Genomic DNA, 15,574 nt, shown 5'->3' with positions numbered 1-15,574 from the left:
GAGCCCATTGTACTGAGAAAGTTGATGAATGACAGCTATTCTCAGCAGCGTGGGTTTGTGTGTTTGTATGTGAGGGGAAGGCAGCAATAGATGGAGACCCCAGTGTAGAGTGTTGCCATTGCAACACGTTCATTTGCTGTCTGCTGCTGTGCCTGTTTAAAAATGCATTAGAGCCAACTGCTGAAACATCCATTTACATCTGTCACAGAAGTGAAGGAGGAGAGTGAGGCCCGACGCTCTCACATCATGGGTTTCAATATTTGCTCGAGCTATAGAGATAGATGAGATGTGTCTTCTGTGTGTTCCTCCACTGGCTTTTTCTTTTTTCCTATCAGTGTTTAACAGTGACTCACAGAAAAGATTATTCAAGGGGATAAATTCACAGACTTCAGAAACTGCTTCTTTGGAACATATTAAACGAACAGCTTAGTAATATAAAGCCATGTATAAAATGCTATGTCTTTTTAGTTACTATATTATCTGTATCTGCCACAACAGATCTTTCGTTTTTATTTGTCCCTGGTAGCACTATCGTTCATTATTAATGATCTATTATACCACAATTTTGCTGCTTATTTTACTAATGCATCAAATCAATGTGTTCTTCACTTTTGATCTGTGGTCTATGACCATGCGGTGGGGTGTATTGCTGGTGGACCAAAGAAGATGTTCAGATTACTGTCATCCTCATTTCTAAAGTCTTCTCCTATGTATGAAACCCCTCCTGATCAGGAATACGCCTGCCAAAAAGAGAGATTTCTTCATTTGTCGGTGTGATTAAACAGGTGTACTCACACTAGGCTCATTTGAATCCCAAAGTCCAATTCCTTTGACTAGTGTGTTACTTTGACTAATTGCTGAGCACTGTGTCCGGGCATGCGTAAGTGTACTGTGACTGTGTCACCACTTACAAATAAACTAGGGAAGCTAATTTTACTGTGAAAAAGCACTCATCAAAAGCTTCTCTGTGCATGAAAGTGAAAGAGAGTGAGAGGATATGACTTGCTGAGACAAACTGAAGTGCGTTCAGGTCATTAAATGACAACAACAAGGCAACTATTTTGTGCGCTGCAGGTGGCACACCAAGAGAGCTTGAACTAGTTTAGCTTACAAATTAATTATTATTATAAAGTATACTACTGAATTATTTCACCTAAAATCAGTGTTTGAGAAACGTGCATCAGATTTATTGTTGATTGATGCAATTGATGTATTTATTTGCAAATTAGGTAGTGAGACGCTTCTATTATGGTGTCTGGATGAATACATAGAGAAAATAAAGTATCAATCCTACTGATACAAAGGCTTGTTTTGAGTAGTGATGCCAGGAATGACTGGATCACTACAACCAAGATTTTCCGTCTCTGCTAAAGCTCACTGCATCCACTTTAGCTTATAAACAATTCATGAAATAAACATTTTTGGTATGTCACTGAATAGTAGAGCGACCTATGAATGAATGTGCATGTGATTATGCTAATCTTATTAAAGGTGACTAGTAAAACAAAATGTGGTTGACAAACTGGTAATTACATAGCCCTTTCACTACTCTACCTGAGCATTCAAAGTAGCGTGCAAGCCACATTCACACACTTTATTCTATGCCTCAAGCACTTCCTCAAAATCACACTTTAGCATGCAGACTGGGGGGAGGCAGGGATTCTGATTAGCAGGCGACCTGCTCTACTTCTAGCCAAGACATCCTGTGTCTGGGAAAACCCTCAGTAATGGTGATCATTTAAGAGAAACAGCCTTTTAATGACACATACAGGGTACATAATAGCAGATTAACTTCTTTTAATTATTAAAAACTGCTAATGACTATGGCCCAGGTATCTGTTGGTGCTGGCGTGGAAAAAACTGCTATGATTTCACTTGATCTTAATTTCTGCACAGTAGACACAGGAGGCCTTATCATAGCGTGCACAGAGTGCATCCATTTAAATCAAACATGGTTAAAACTCGTCCATTTCAATCTAACAAAGAAAGCAACAACACCGCCCTATCCCCACCCCCAGGAAAAAAAACCAAAAACCAACTTGCAGTATTATGTTAATGAATCACAAAGTGAATGACTCATCTCTGCAAACAAACTTTTTCTGTAATGAGCTACAACAGGTGACAAGTAAACATCTGTCCTCTCTGCTGTGCAGAACAAACAATCATTTATTCACATTTTTTCTTCATTCAGTTCAATTCAGCTCAGTTCTATTTTATTTATAATGTATTTACATAGCGCCAAATCACAACAATAGTTACCTCAAGGCGCTTTATATTGTAAGGTGAACTCTTGCAGTAAATCATGAAGGGAAGTAGAGAAAAATTAATTAGAGTGTAGAATACACACTCTAATATTAGTTACTCCAGTAACACATGGACATCATATAGTTTCAGTTAATTCATATTCATGACTCATGACCCCCCCCCAGCCCCAACCGATCGCAGCAGATGGCCGCCCCTCCCTGAGCCTGGTTCTTCTGGAGGTTTCTTCCTGTTAAAAGGGAGTTCTTCCTTCCCACTGTCATCAAATGCTAAAAGGGGGTTGTGTGATTGTTGGGGTTTTCTCTATATTAGTGTAGGGTCTTTACCTTACAATATAAAGCACCTTAAGGCATTTGTTGTGATTTGATGCTGTATAAAATAAAACTGAATTCAATTAAATTGAATGTTTTTACTTTTAGAACTGAAATAATATTTTCATTCTTTACTGATAAACACAACACTAACAGTAAGTATATATTGTCCATCCATCCATCTGCTTCCGTTTATCCTTTTCAGGGTCGCGGGGGGCGCTGGAGCCTATCCCAGCTGTCATAGGGCGAGAGGCGGGGTACACCCTGGACAGGTCGCCAGTCTGTCGCAGGGCCAACACACAGGGACAGACAACCATTCGCACTCACATTCACTCCTAGTGGCAATTTGGATTATCCAATTAACCTTAACAAGCTGCATGTCTTTGGACGGTGGGAGGAAGCCGGAGTACCCGGAGGGAACCCACGCAAACACGGGAAGAACATGCAAACTCCACACAGAAAGACCCGGCCTGATGGTGGAATTGAACTCAGGACCTTCTTGCTGTGCAGCAACAGTGCTAACCACCGTGCCACTGTGCTGCCACAGTATATATTGTATATTTAAAAATCCAAATGGTATTTAAGCCAATTCCACAACATAGATTAGACTTTTTTAAGTCATTAATTTGGACAGTGTGATATCTTTTACCAGGCCTGGTTTTCAGAATAAGGCTGCCATTTCCACAAAATCCTAGAAGATTAAAAAACATCTGATTTGAAGATAAGAAACATGTTTTCAGTTGAAAAGTAGTTAATTGAGGACAATTGTGGAGAGGTCATCACCAACCATGTAAGCTGCATGCAGTTCACGTGTTGTTGCGCATGAAATGTGTAGTTTCAGTACACGCTACCCAGCAAGTTTTTAAAAAGTGACAAACTTCAAGAAAAATGGACCGTGCTGATAGGGGAACTCATCATTGATGGATATTATGTGTCTCTACTGTAAAGATTTGAACGCAACAGAACCCAGAAACAGAGCATAATTTTGTGAAGTTTTGTCTCAATCTGGTGATTTCCATTCAAAGTCTGGTCTGAGGGGTCCACAGAGAGAGCCGAAGCTGAATGACGGGCTGAGAAGCAGGAGAAGACTAGCTCATTAAGAGCCTGGAGAGCAACGTTCACTGATCCCAAAGCAATCAGGGGACCAATTAACCACATTGAAGACAGAGTCCCAGCACAGTTAGCACCCCCAACTCTCAGGGCCATGAGTCTGCTTATCAGCTCGGAACACCCAAATGCACCATCATCCTCCTGGGCTCCTGGAGCTGACATGGCAAAAAAAGAAAAAGAAAAAAACTCTCTTGGTGCTACTTTAAAGCACCCCAGGAAACCTATTTTTCAGTGGTTAAGTAAGCTTAGTGTGGAGGGTGAGATCTCCCGAATGTTCCGCCGTCCTTTACTTATTGCCTTCATCTGCTTTAATTGGCATATTAAAATAGATTCAAAGCCAGTGCTGCTGTCTAATCATACAGTGGGTTGATTATCTGTGATTGACGTGCTCTCCAGATTGTTAGGTTAAACAGGATCCCTATCTAAATTGCTAAATGGCCGATTTGCCGTCAGTATGTTGATGACGGAGCTGTGTGTTTGTCAGATGGTGTCAGTCACATTTAATGGTTAAATCAAGCATATACACCCATAGCTGTGATCAATGGGCTGCAGAGGCTAATCTTAAACACCTTTTTCGGATACAGTCACCCTCAAGTCCGCAAGAACATTACTCACATTAAATTTCCCTTTACTGACACGGTAAGTGATCTCTGGAGAATACCTCCTTGGCAAGTTTGCATAATAGCATCCAGATGGCGTGCAAGTGACTCAGTATTCTGACATTTGGCGTGGCATTTTGTTTCACATCACACTTCCAAGCGTCGCATCCACATACAACACATAAGGGAGGTAAGAGAAGGCATGCTGAGGAACTCAGAAAATACCTTGAACCCCTTGGCAAGGTTAAATAAGCATTTAGTCACATACTCTGAGGTGTCATAGAAACTATCAGAACATTCATTTCTAAGGATTTTAATTCTGTCCAACTACTGAAAAGCCAGCCAGTGAATATCCAGTGAATATCCAGTGAATAGGGATGTGTGTATTTGGCCACAATCTCTAGTGAAGCAAATGACAGAGAAGAGAGTGACGAGAGACTGAAAGGGGAGAAAAATAACAAACATATGACCAAGGTCACCAAGCTCTAGACACCAGCTGCCTAATGTTAGCACCATGCACTTACAAAATCATTTTGAGCCACATACAAGCATCATGTGCTGTACACAAACATAACAGAGTCACAGTGATATATAAACAAATTAGCAAAGGTTGACTTTTCTATCCCAGATCAGTATTCCCTGGGGATTCACTTTAGAAAGGACAGTTTCACATTTAATAATTAATAAAATACGTTCAGCACAAATACAGTGTGCCCTTCGTGTAGCTAGGGTGAAAGTGAGGCTGAAGACATGCAGTAGCTGAATAGCGGAAGCTCCAACTTTCATGAAAGAAGCTGGATTTCATTTTCAGTCAAAGCTGTCGTTAGTTTTTTTTGTTTTTCCTTACCCATATCTGGGTAAGGAAAAACAAATGTTAATAAATGGTGTGAACACAAACATATTTGACGCTTCAGGCATGCCCCGCGTCCAGTTTAACCCTTTAAGACCTACCATAGAACCAAGTCCACCAGAGCTTATATTATATTTTTACATGCTGTGGAGCCATTTTTGGGAGCATTTCAAGTTGCTATGCATCAATACAACCATTATAGCCCAAATTTTAATAATATGTCTGCATTAAGTGCATAGTAATTACATACATTGCAAAAAAGTGCAATAAACTACAAAAAAATTGAAAATCGTTTTGGTTTTTTTAACATATATTTCTAGTTAGAGAAATTTAAGAGGCTTATCCCTCAAAACTGTAAATACAAAAAAATTGCACAAAATAGTTTCCCACCACAGGAAATTTATTTTGAGTGTCTTCATAGTTTTATTTTTGAAGTACACCAATTTTTATATACTGCAGGAAAAACAAAAATAAATATTATAATGCAAATTTGCGGGAAAAAAAACAGCATATGCATCAAAATAAACTATTTCCAGCAGTGCAATATGAGTCCTAAGCATCCCAGAAACGACACAGAAAGTCATAAAGTCAAACATAACTTTTAAAAACACCAGTATAGGCTCATAAGGCCCTGATGGTAAAAAAACCTACATTTTTGCAAAATGACGTCACTTCCGGTTTCGGCAGGTCATGGCGGACATGTGATAGTTCACACCGATGGATGTAGGAAGTGTTACAAACAGCTGATCGGATCGGCAAAGCCTGTTTCTGGAATATTATGTTTTTGTTGCTGCAAGTGCTTTTTATGCAGTTTTTGCAAAGCTATATGTGGAAGGAAACTGTGACCGAGGACAAGCTGATGGCATAAGATGTAAGTACAACTCCTCCGGTTTCATATGCAAAAAAAATTATTGTGCTAGCTTATGTGGTTGCAGAGCTACCGGGATTTACAAATAGTTACGCAAAACAGAGCGCGCCTGCTCCCACCGGCTTTAAAGGGTTAAATGAGATGTCGCATTGTTTGTGCTCAAGAGTTGAGAAACAATAAACTTTTCAAGTCGCTTACAGTTCTCATATAATCACACTGTGTTTATTGAAATGGTTGAGCGCTGCTGCAGGCTAATGAAATCAAATAATGCTGGAGTAGCTTACTGTTCAAGGTGATTTTTTTCTATGCTAACAGCTAATCAAAAGTTGTGTTAGCCTGCCATGTAATTTGCTATGACGAACATACCCAAACATACCCATTTAGCCTGTTTTTGAAGATTCTCACCCGCCCTCTGCTCCAGCTGTGTCCCTGTGTATTTCTAATCCTCTCTTCCTATTTTTCACATCATCCGTTCACCCTCATGTATCTACCAGTTTTCCTATCTTACATCATTTTTTCGATTTCCTCGCATCTCTGTTGGATTCGTTTTCTCCTCGGCTAGATTTGTACAGCATGTTTTGATTCATCCTTTTTTTTTTTTAGTTTGGCAAATAGATTTTTTTTGTCATCCTGAGATTTTGTCCAACATTTGGATCCATTTCTCACCATATGTATGTTCAGAAATCAAATCCAGATAAATTACAGTTAATACCCAGTGAAATATTCATTAATCCTACAAGACTTTAACCATAGCTTATGATGCCTCGATTCCAAAGTTTTCCAAACCTTAACTCTAATGGAGTTCTGAATTGAGGAATCATTTTGCTCATCCAGTATTCTAGCCTGCCAGTAAGGGCTGTGCATACTGCCTGTCTCATTAGCATGAAACTTGAGCTGTTGCCCTTACAAGAATGCATTATTTAAAATCTGCTGAGGAATGGGAGATTTCATAGTAACACATCAGATGCTCCTCACCACCATTAACCAAATGAGGGAAGAGGAAAAAAAAAAGCTTGCTATCACTCCACTGGTGAACGTGCATCAATCAGCCACAACATTAACAGCTGTCTAAGATTGCACAGGTTCCCCTCACTGCATCAAAACATCTCCTACCCACCAAGTCCTAGACAGGTGGGACTCTTCGGTCCTCTTAGTTAGGGTGGGGACTCAGTGGAATAGGTTTGTTCTGGGGCAAACAGCAAATCCTTGGATGGAAGGTAACGCTGGAACTTTTAAGGCATGGTGAACTTTTTTCAGGTAATTTCTAAAGTAATTTTGCTTTGTGGTTGGTTGGCAGTAATGTTTAGATGTGTAGTCCTTGGGAAAGTAGTACACAATGTACAAAAATACTTTGTTCCTGTCATGGTCCGCGGCCCGGTGTCCGAGGAGCTGATGGGATGCCCACGCCCACGGGTGTGGCTGTTAACTCCACACCTGCATCCCATCTCAGGCGATTATCAGGTGGACTATTTGATCCAGCCCAGCCAGCTGCTCCACACCAGTCCGTTAGTCGTCTCACAGCGGTAACGTACACCCACGGGAAGGCAGTTGTGAAAACCCTCATTTACCTGAACAAACGCTAATCTTTTCCTTTGCGCTCAGGTAACAGCTCGGCGTGTTTTTGAGCCACCTGCCTGTTCACCTGCCCGTCTGGAGTTTGGATCGCCTCCGGTACCGATCGCCTCTACTTTCCTGGAGCTCCCCCGCGGACCCTCACCCCTCCCTCCGGCTCCCACGGCCCCGCTTTGACTCTTCCCACAGTCCCAATTACGGCGTTCCTGCGTAACTCATTCCCCGGTCCCTTGGTTTTTCTAGTTTCTCGCGTGTTTTCCTTTGACTCTTCCGGGGCACCTTTAGTTGAAATAAAATTTATTTTTCGTACTTTTGTGCATGTTGTCTCTGCTTCTGGGTCCAGCTTGTGTACTGAACTTCGGTTCATGACAGTTCCTAGCAGAATGTTGAATTGTAATAAGATCAGTGTTGGGGAGTAACATAATAAGCATGACAATATATTAGGTAATCCAAAGTATTCAGAATATGTTACTCACATTAAGTAAATTAACGGAATACAGTACAAACTACATTTTGGGGCTTGTATTCTGTAATCTGTAGTGGAATACATTTTAAAAGTAACCTTTCCAACACTGAATGAGATCATCACTGGTTTAATTCACCTGTTCGTAGTTTTAATGCTGTAGGTTTGAGAAACTCATCTGCAGCTTTTTGGTGGTGCAATACCTTACAGAAAGCTGGCTTATACGAACGTGTACCATCAAAAGACAACTTTAGCTTGTATATTCCTGACTACCAGGAAAAAAAATGTTGTCCAATCAAATTTTTTTAAATCCCCCAATGTTTGTAAGGTATTTAGAAGACTGAAATAATTTTTTGGGGGAAAAAGGTTAATTTGTCCACTGCAGAGGACATTGGAAGGCCAAACATGTAAAAATTAACTTTGATGGCAAATATTTGCTTCAACTCTTCACCAAGGAGAAGTTTGAACTCAAGGAACTGTAGTGGTTTCTTTCATTGCTATACTGAAGCCACGAGTTGGTGATTGCCAGATCAAAAAGTAGAGAACTGCACATACTGTCAATTTCTGAGTGCGAGAGACCATCCTGTAGAAACTCAACATTCGGCAACAAGGTCCACGTCACCTATATTGGTAGTGTACTCAGCAATTGCCTTGGCACATGGACAAACCTTTTGTTTTTCTTACACCATCTTGTGCGTCTGTCCTGAGGTTGATTGCCATAGGCAGAGGATGCCTTGACAACTGTCCAACCACTTAATGACAGCAAGTTCAGGTCTGAGTACCATCTCTGATGCTCCTCCTTCTTTCTTCTTCAAGGGCTTATTCCCTATGATCTTCTTCATCAGACAACTCAAGATCTGGGTTTCCCTCATCAAACTGCAATAAATTTTTTTCTGCTTCTAAAAATGACTCCTTTTCTGGTCATTTAAAAAAACAGAACAAAATGGAGGAAATGACAACAAATGTCCACTACGGAGGACATTTTTTAAACACTTCACTACTATACTAAAATGAAGTTAGAATTAAACATACTATGTTTTAATGTGTTATTAAGAGACTTATTTAAAATATGTTAACAACATTTATAGCTAAAAATTGCTCAATAAGAAGTTTTATGCACTTACTTTTCTTCTTCCCATAAAATGTGCTTGCAGCGATGGCCGCCATGTTCCTTACTGAAAAAACTAAAGTTCCCAAAGCTCCACCCCTTCACATTTGGTATCATTGGAAAGCCCTAAATGTCCTCTGTAGATACCAAAAGGAGGCAATTCTGTAGTATGCAGTGCATGGGAGACATTCAGGTTTAGAAAGGTGCTCTACAGAGGACAAATTTGCATTGCTGGTAGTCAGGAGGATAACACAGATAAGATATTGTAACATAAGATAACATATCCCTTTAGATTGTTTGTATGATTTTTAAGTGTGTTTGCTAGTTTGGTATCTTTGGAAAAAACAAAGCATGAGCTGATTATCATAGAAATCCTGGTGGTCAAAGACAGACTTCAAAACATTGATGTTAAAGCTGCTCATGCACAACTTAATGGAACCCCAAAGGCCAAGTATTTCTGAACAACAAGGAGGAGGAGGGAGGAAAGCAAGCACAGTGAGACAGAAATACAGCGAGCAAAGGATAAAGTGAGACACAAAGTAGATAAGAGAAGGAGAAAGTATGAAAAAGGAGGATGTGCTGGGGTGCTGGGATGAAAAGTAAATGGCCCAGTGACCACAAGGCATCCCTCCACCTCTTCCCTCTGACTCCAAAGCACCCACCCTACTTCTATTAGAAAGCCATCTTCAGCTTTCTGCTCCACTCTCCTCACGACACCGCTCTTTAAAACCAGCAGCCCTGCCATCCCATTAGCCTTAGCTAGAGCAGCTACCAGCATTATAAAAGGCCCAGAGGAGATGGAGGTGGTGACAGAGTGGTTACACTGTGCATGCGTGTATCTATGCACCAGAATCTGTGCAGAATGAGTGTGACAGATATGCAGTATACGTCCCATTGGCTCAGCTGACAGCGGTGGCACCAACATGTCCCTTCCCTCCCTCTCGCAGCAAAGGTAGACGAAAGGAAAGCCGCCATGGGCTTGACATTTATCAACTGACAAAGACTGTTCACATTTAATCGCTAAATGTTAACTGCCATAATAGCCCTACTTCACTCAGTAAGTAAGGGACAAAGCTCTAGGCCCCACCTCCTCTCTGATTTCACTGGAAGAGCAGGAGGCTTAACTCTGACCCAATTGCAATCCTAGTGATAATGCTTATAAGTTATATTTATAGCACTTTTACCCCATCTAATTTTAGCCCTCAGTGCTCATTCTTAACTGAGTGGCTCTTATCTGTCAAACACAATTTTAAGCGACAAAAGGCTAAGACTAAATATTTGACTTTAAGGCCATAACAAAAACAATGAGAACAGAAATTTCAGCAGATAGGAAAAAGACTTTGTACAGCATTACTGTGCAGCATCAGCAAAACACATTTCAAATTAAAGAATTGCAAATAAAACTCTGTAATAAATACTCAACTATAGCATCACATTGACATGTTAATTAATATGACGGGATTTCCTTTGGAGAAAATTATGACCGTCCTAAATGTAGCTGTTTTAATTCTCATGCCTGACAACAGCGTGGTGTTATGTGCTGGCAGAAAGATGATGAACAGTATATGCAAAGGCGATGGAAACAAGACTGAAAATAATGAGCTAACGGCACACCGAAGTTTGCCATTAACAAATCCAACAGCTCTCACACAACCAAGGTTTTCTAAAACCTTGTTCCTGTCTTTTGATATATGATATGATATGTTTTTTATTGATTAGCATTCAAATATCTCAGTGAAGACAGAACAAAGATCTACCACAAAGCAAGAAAGCATGAGACAAGGCTAATCAAAAGGTATTGGCTGAAGCATTTGCTTATTATGCCAACCCTTTTAACAAAAGATCTTTTAGCATGCAGCTCCTGTACACAGGGCTCGAAGCAAATAATAAAACAAAGCAAAAACAAAACAAACAAACAAACAAACAAGAAAAAAACAAAAAAACAAAAAACTTTCCACCTTAGTAAGTAACTACATCAAAGCAAAAGAATCAAGAGGTTTTTTTGTTTTTTGTTTTTGTTTTTCTTTGCTCTTTTCATTCTTGATATATATATTTTTCTAATACTCTATTTTTAAACATATTTTTAAACAAGAAAAATGAACTACACCTTTTTAAATCACTGTCATAACTATTCCACAGGTTAACTCCTCTAACAGAAACACATCTCTGCTTTATATTTGTCCTTATCTTGTTTTTTTTAAAGAAATCTGTTCCCCTTAAGTCATATTGACTCTCTCTGACTTTGAACAGCTTCTGAGTACTGGGGCAAAGCAAGTTATTTTGTGCTTTATACATTATCTGTGCCATTTTATATTCAACTAAATCATAAAATTTCAGGGTATTCAGATTAATAAACAAAATGTTAGTTGGTTCTATATAGTTTGATTGGTTTATAATTCTTATAGCTCTTTTTTGCAACTTGAAAATAGGAAGAGTGTTCGTTTTATATGCATTACCCCATATCTCCAGACAGTAAGTCATATATGGAAGCAACAGAGTACAATAGAGTGTGTATAATGATTTTTTGTTCAGGACATGCTTTGTCTTTTTCAGCCACCTGAGACAAAACTCCAGAATTCATTCATAGATATATTTGATATGATATGACCTTGCAAAGATATGACAAACATATTCACACACAGTTCTGTAATTTCTCAGTCAAACTTCACTATGTTAGATCATTATATGAATTTTAATCTTAGATTATAAAAACCTGAGTTAATACAAAATACAGTTTTTTAAATGAGGATTTCATTTATCAAGGAAAAACAACCATCCAGACCCACCCGGCTCTGTGTGGATAAGTATTTTCTAATTGTACCATCATGTAATTCAACAGCATTTCATAAGAACATCATGCCAATAGTCAAACATTGTGGTGGTTTTGTGAGGGTCTGGGGCTGCTTCGTTGCTTCAGGACCTCAACAACTTGCTGTAATTTAGGGAACCATGAATTCTGCTTTCTACCGGCCGAGCGCACTTGGGTTATGCAGCAGAATGATGATTTGACAAACACCAGCAAATCCACCTCTGAATGGCTCACTCTTTATTTGACTGGTCACTGTGTTCACCAGCTAGCAGGTGTGGAATATATTGTTAACTTTACTTTGTACATACAGCTACTTTCTGATAACTTTAGACCAGTGGTTCTTAACCTTTTTGGAGGTACCGAACCCCACCAGTTTCATATGCGCATTCACTGAACCCCTCCTTAGTGAAAAATAAAATAAGATTTTTTTCAAATTCAAGACATATATGTTTTTTACTGGTGCACAAAATGAGCCGTGCATGTTTGGCTCTGCCAAAACCCTGAGACCGACTCACCAAACCCCTAGGGTTCGATCGAACCCAGGTTAAGAACCACTGCTTTAGACTATGAAAGAATCTTATTCCACAAGTAGGAAAGCAGCAGCCATACAGCCTATATTAGTCCATCATAAACAACACAGGACACCAATTATATATCCTTCTTAGGGTGTGAGACAAATAATTTTTACATTTAGGTGGGAAACTGGAATCTTTAAAATCAGTTTTGTTTTTTTCAATGGCCTGAAATACCAAAGAAAGGATTTGCCACACATTAGTGAAAGAACAGACTAAAATAAAGTGCAGCTCTACACAGCTAGTAAAACGATTGGATTACAGATCAGTTTCACAAAACAAATTCTAAACAAAACCATGTAGTAACACACGATCTTCTTCTCATCCGTATGCTGTACTTGTCACTGGCTTTAAAAATCAGATGAAAGGTTTGGATCGTATTTTAAATTATTTTATTGATTTTTCACAGCAGCGAGTTCGATTTTGCATTCGATTAATGCAAATTTTAAAAATTACAGTAACTGGAGTGGTTTCCTGGCTGTTTACTTCAAGTATTACAGACACAGTGTGTTGCTACATGGTCAAGGTTGCTGACTGATCTCTACCTCATGTCTGTTAATGAGTGTTTTGAATTGTTGGAAGCTAACAGCTGCACAGAAATACTCCGATTTTATTATGCATTCATAAATAAATACATTAACAAAGAGGGTTGCTACTATGTTCTTCCAAGTGCAGTAAAATCCAAATACAACACAGACTGTGTCTATCCACAGCGCCAGTAAGTATCGCTCTTTATCTCATAACTCACAATCACCCCCAAGACACCAAACGCCAAGCAGTTACTTGACAATTCACTGCCTCTACTGCTTGACAAATGTGCCATGATAGTCTCAGCAGGGAAGGGGAAGGGCAAGAGGTTGAGATGGACTTCATACCCAGTTCATTTTGAAATGTGATAGACAGTGAACCCACTGTGGACTGTGACCCCAAGTGTTAAAAGGCAATAAGGCATCCGTTTTATTGAAGTGGTGTGTCACGATGTTCCTACAAAGCTTGCATGGTTACACTCGGTTCTCTCGCCACGAAGCCACAGCGGCTCCCTGGGTTTAAAGGTAATCTTTCTTGAAAATCAAACAGTGTAACAATATGCCGTTTTCATCGCTTGGCGCACTGTAGGAGTAATACCTCAGCAGAAAAGAATCAGTTTCTTCTGCTTCACAGTTGATCGACATACCAACCGACTCCTTTTGCAGGCTGTTGAAAAGCAGACTTCCTTTGGGAGGAGGCGGAGGGCGAAGAAGAGGTAGAGGAGGAAGAGGAGGGTCCGTATATCGTAAGCAAGAATAAGGACAGATTTATCTGATGTCTTCTTAAAATTAAAAAAGTAACATCATCAAAACTGCCTTTATCCATGCCTTCATAGACCAGCCCTCCTCTCCACTGAGACGGACAGAATCGAAGAGCACGGACACCATAGAGGTTAGGACATTCAATTCAGTAAAGAGGACAACACACAGAAAGTGAAACATTTCAAAACATACAGTCCAAAGGGCAGGAATTAGAACACAGGCGTGAAACAAGACCAGTTGGGTTTTAATGCACAGCACAGTTTAAAAAAAACAAAAAGTCATATAATGTGGGCCAGCTTCAACAAACATCAGGAGGTACAGAATATTCTTGTTTACACAAAGTCTGTCCTAGTTTGGTTAGCTTTTAAAAAAAAGATATTTTTAAATAAGTAGGCTGACACTTGTTTTAGTGCAAATCTCCTCTTTACAGTGTTTTCTTATAGGCAAGCCCACATTACCACACCAGTGACCTAAACAGAACTAGATAGGGGTGTTACGGTACGTACATATAGCCTGTTACAGGGCATTGGGTTCAGTTTGCCTTTAATTAAGTCTAATTAAGTCTATATTTTAGTGCAAAGGAAACTTGTTATCTTAAGTTAGATGGTCCCATCTGCAGAGTTTTAACAGATCGCCACTTTTGTCCAACAACATACTAATGTATGTATTAGCCCCGGGATGTATAAGAGGCACCACCTGGCTATCATTCAAAATGACAAAAACTGGACACGGACTAGTGCATAACATTCACTGAGTCTACCAAATACATGGACATAAAGCTTGGATGAAGAAAGGTGAAAAAAAAACACACCTCCCCTTTTCAGTTCTTAGGTTTTACATATCAGGACAACCTAAAACAATATCTGGTCCTACTCATTAATCTGATTAGGTTTATTAGCTTGTTTCCAAACAATCTGTCCATGAATCCAAAGTTATGTAATGGAGTGATGATGAAACTGATATCCAGGGAAAATGCATCCTAAAATAAAATTGACCAGTTTGCAGAGGAATTACAAAAACTTACATCCTGGATCTATAAACTTCAGTAAGCACGTTAAAGTTCAGGACAATACAATTAGAAAAAAACTGCACAAGTATGACATGTTTTGGAAAGGTTGCCAGTAATTAGCCACTTCTCTTTAAAAGAAACATCATTGCATACCAACTGTCTAACACGGTGGCGGACCTTGGGATACAGACTCAGTACTGTGTACCAACTTATTCTAGAGTTAAATGTCTCACAGGCAACATAAGGTAATGAAACAGAACAATGATCCCAAGCATAGCGGCAAATCTATTAAAAAAATGGGAAAAAAATAATAATCCAGGCACTGCAATGGCCCAGTCAGTCCAGATCTCAGCCTATATGAAATGCTGTGGCATGACCTTGACATGAGAGCTGTGTATAAACACATCTCTGCAAACCTCAATGAAGAGACTGACAAAGCCTTAAAGGAAATGATTAATTTAAGTTATTCCTAATAAAAATGATTCAAGCTACTGAATCATCGGGCGCACTTACATTTTCCCTCAGTGCTTCTACATTTTGCTTTTATATTTCTTAAATAATGACTTGATATATTTTTTTGTTCATCTCTCATGTTTTGTGATGTCCTGATATGTAAAACCTTGGAATTGAAAAAAAAAAGGTATATTTTTCTTTTAACCATAACTTGACAATTCTAATGTGCAATTAACTATTTTAGGTTTTTAGAGACCAGTTAGCGGCTGCATGACAACCAAAATGTGTTGGAGGCAACC

The 15,574-nt window shown here is 39.3% G+C and overlaps 1 protein-coding gene across 5 annotated transcripts in view; it reads right to left on the bottom strand.

The window, feature by feature from the left end:
* shisa6b (shisa family member 6b) overlaps positions 1 to 15,574 on the bottom strand; it is a 91,125-nt gene that overhangs the window by 13,667 nt on the left and 61,884 nt on the right. The gene's annotated exons all lie outside the window — the stretch shown is intronic.

This window comes from Neolamprologus brichardi, chromosome 8, assembly GCF_056152115.1.
Source record: "Neolamprologus brichardi isolate AB-2024 chromosome 8, ASM5615211v1, whole genome shotgun sequence".
Taxonomy (NCBI): domain Eukaryota; kingdom Metazoa; phylum Chordata; class Actinopteri; order Cichliformes; family Cichlidae; genus Neolamprologus; species Neolamprologus brichardi.
Note: the sequence above shows the minus strand (reverse complement) of the source record. Positions and strands in the feature narration are given on the sequence as shown.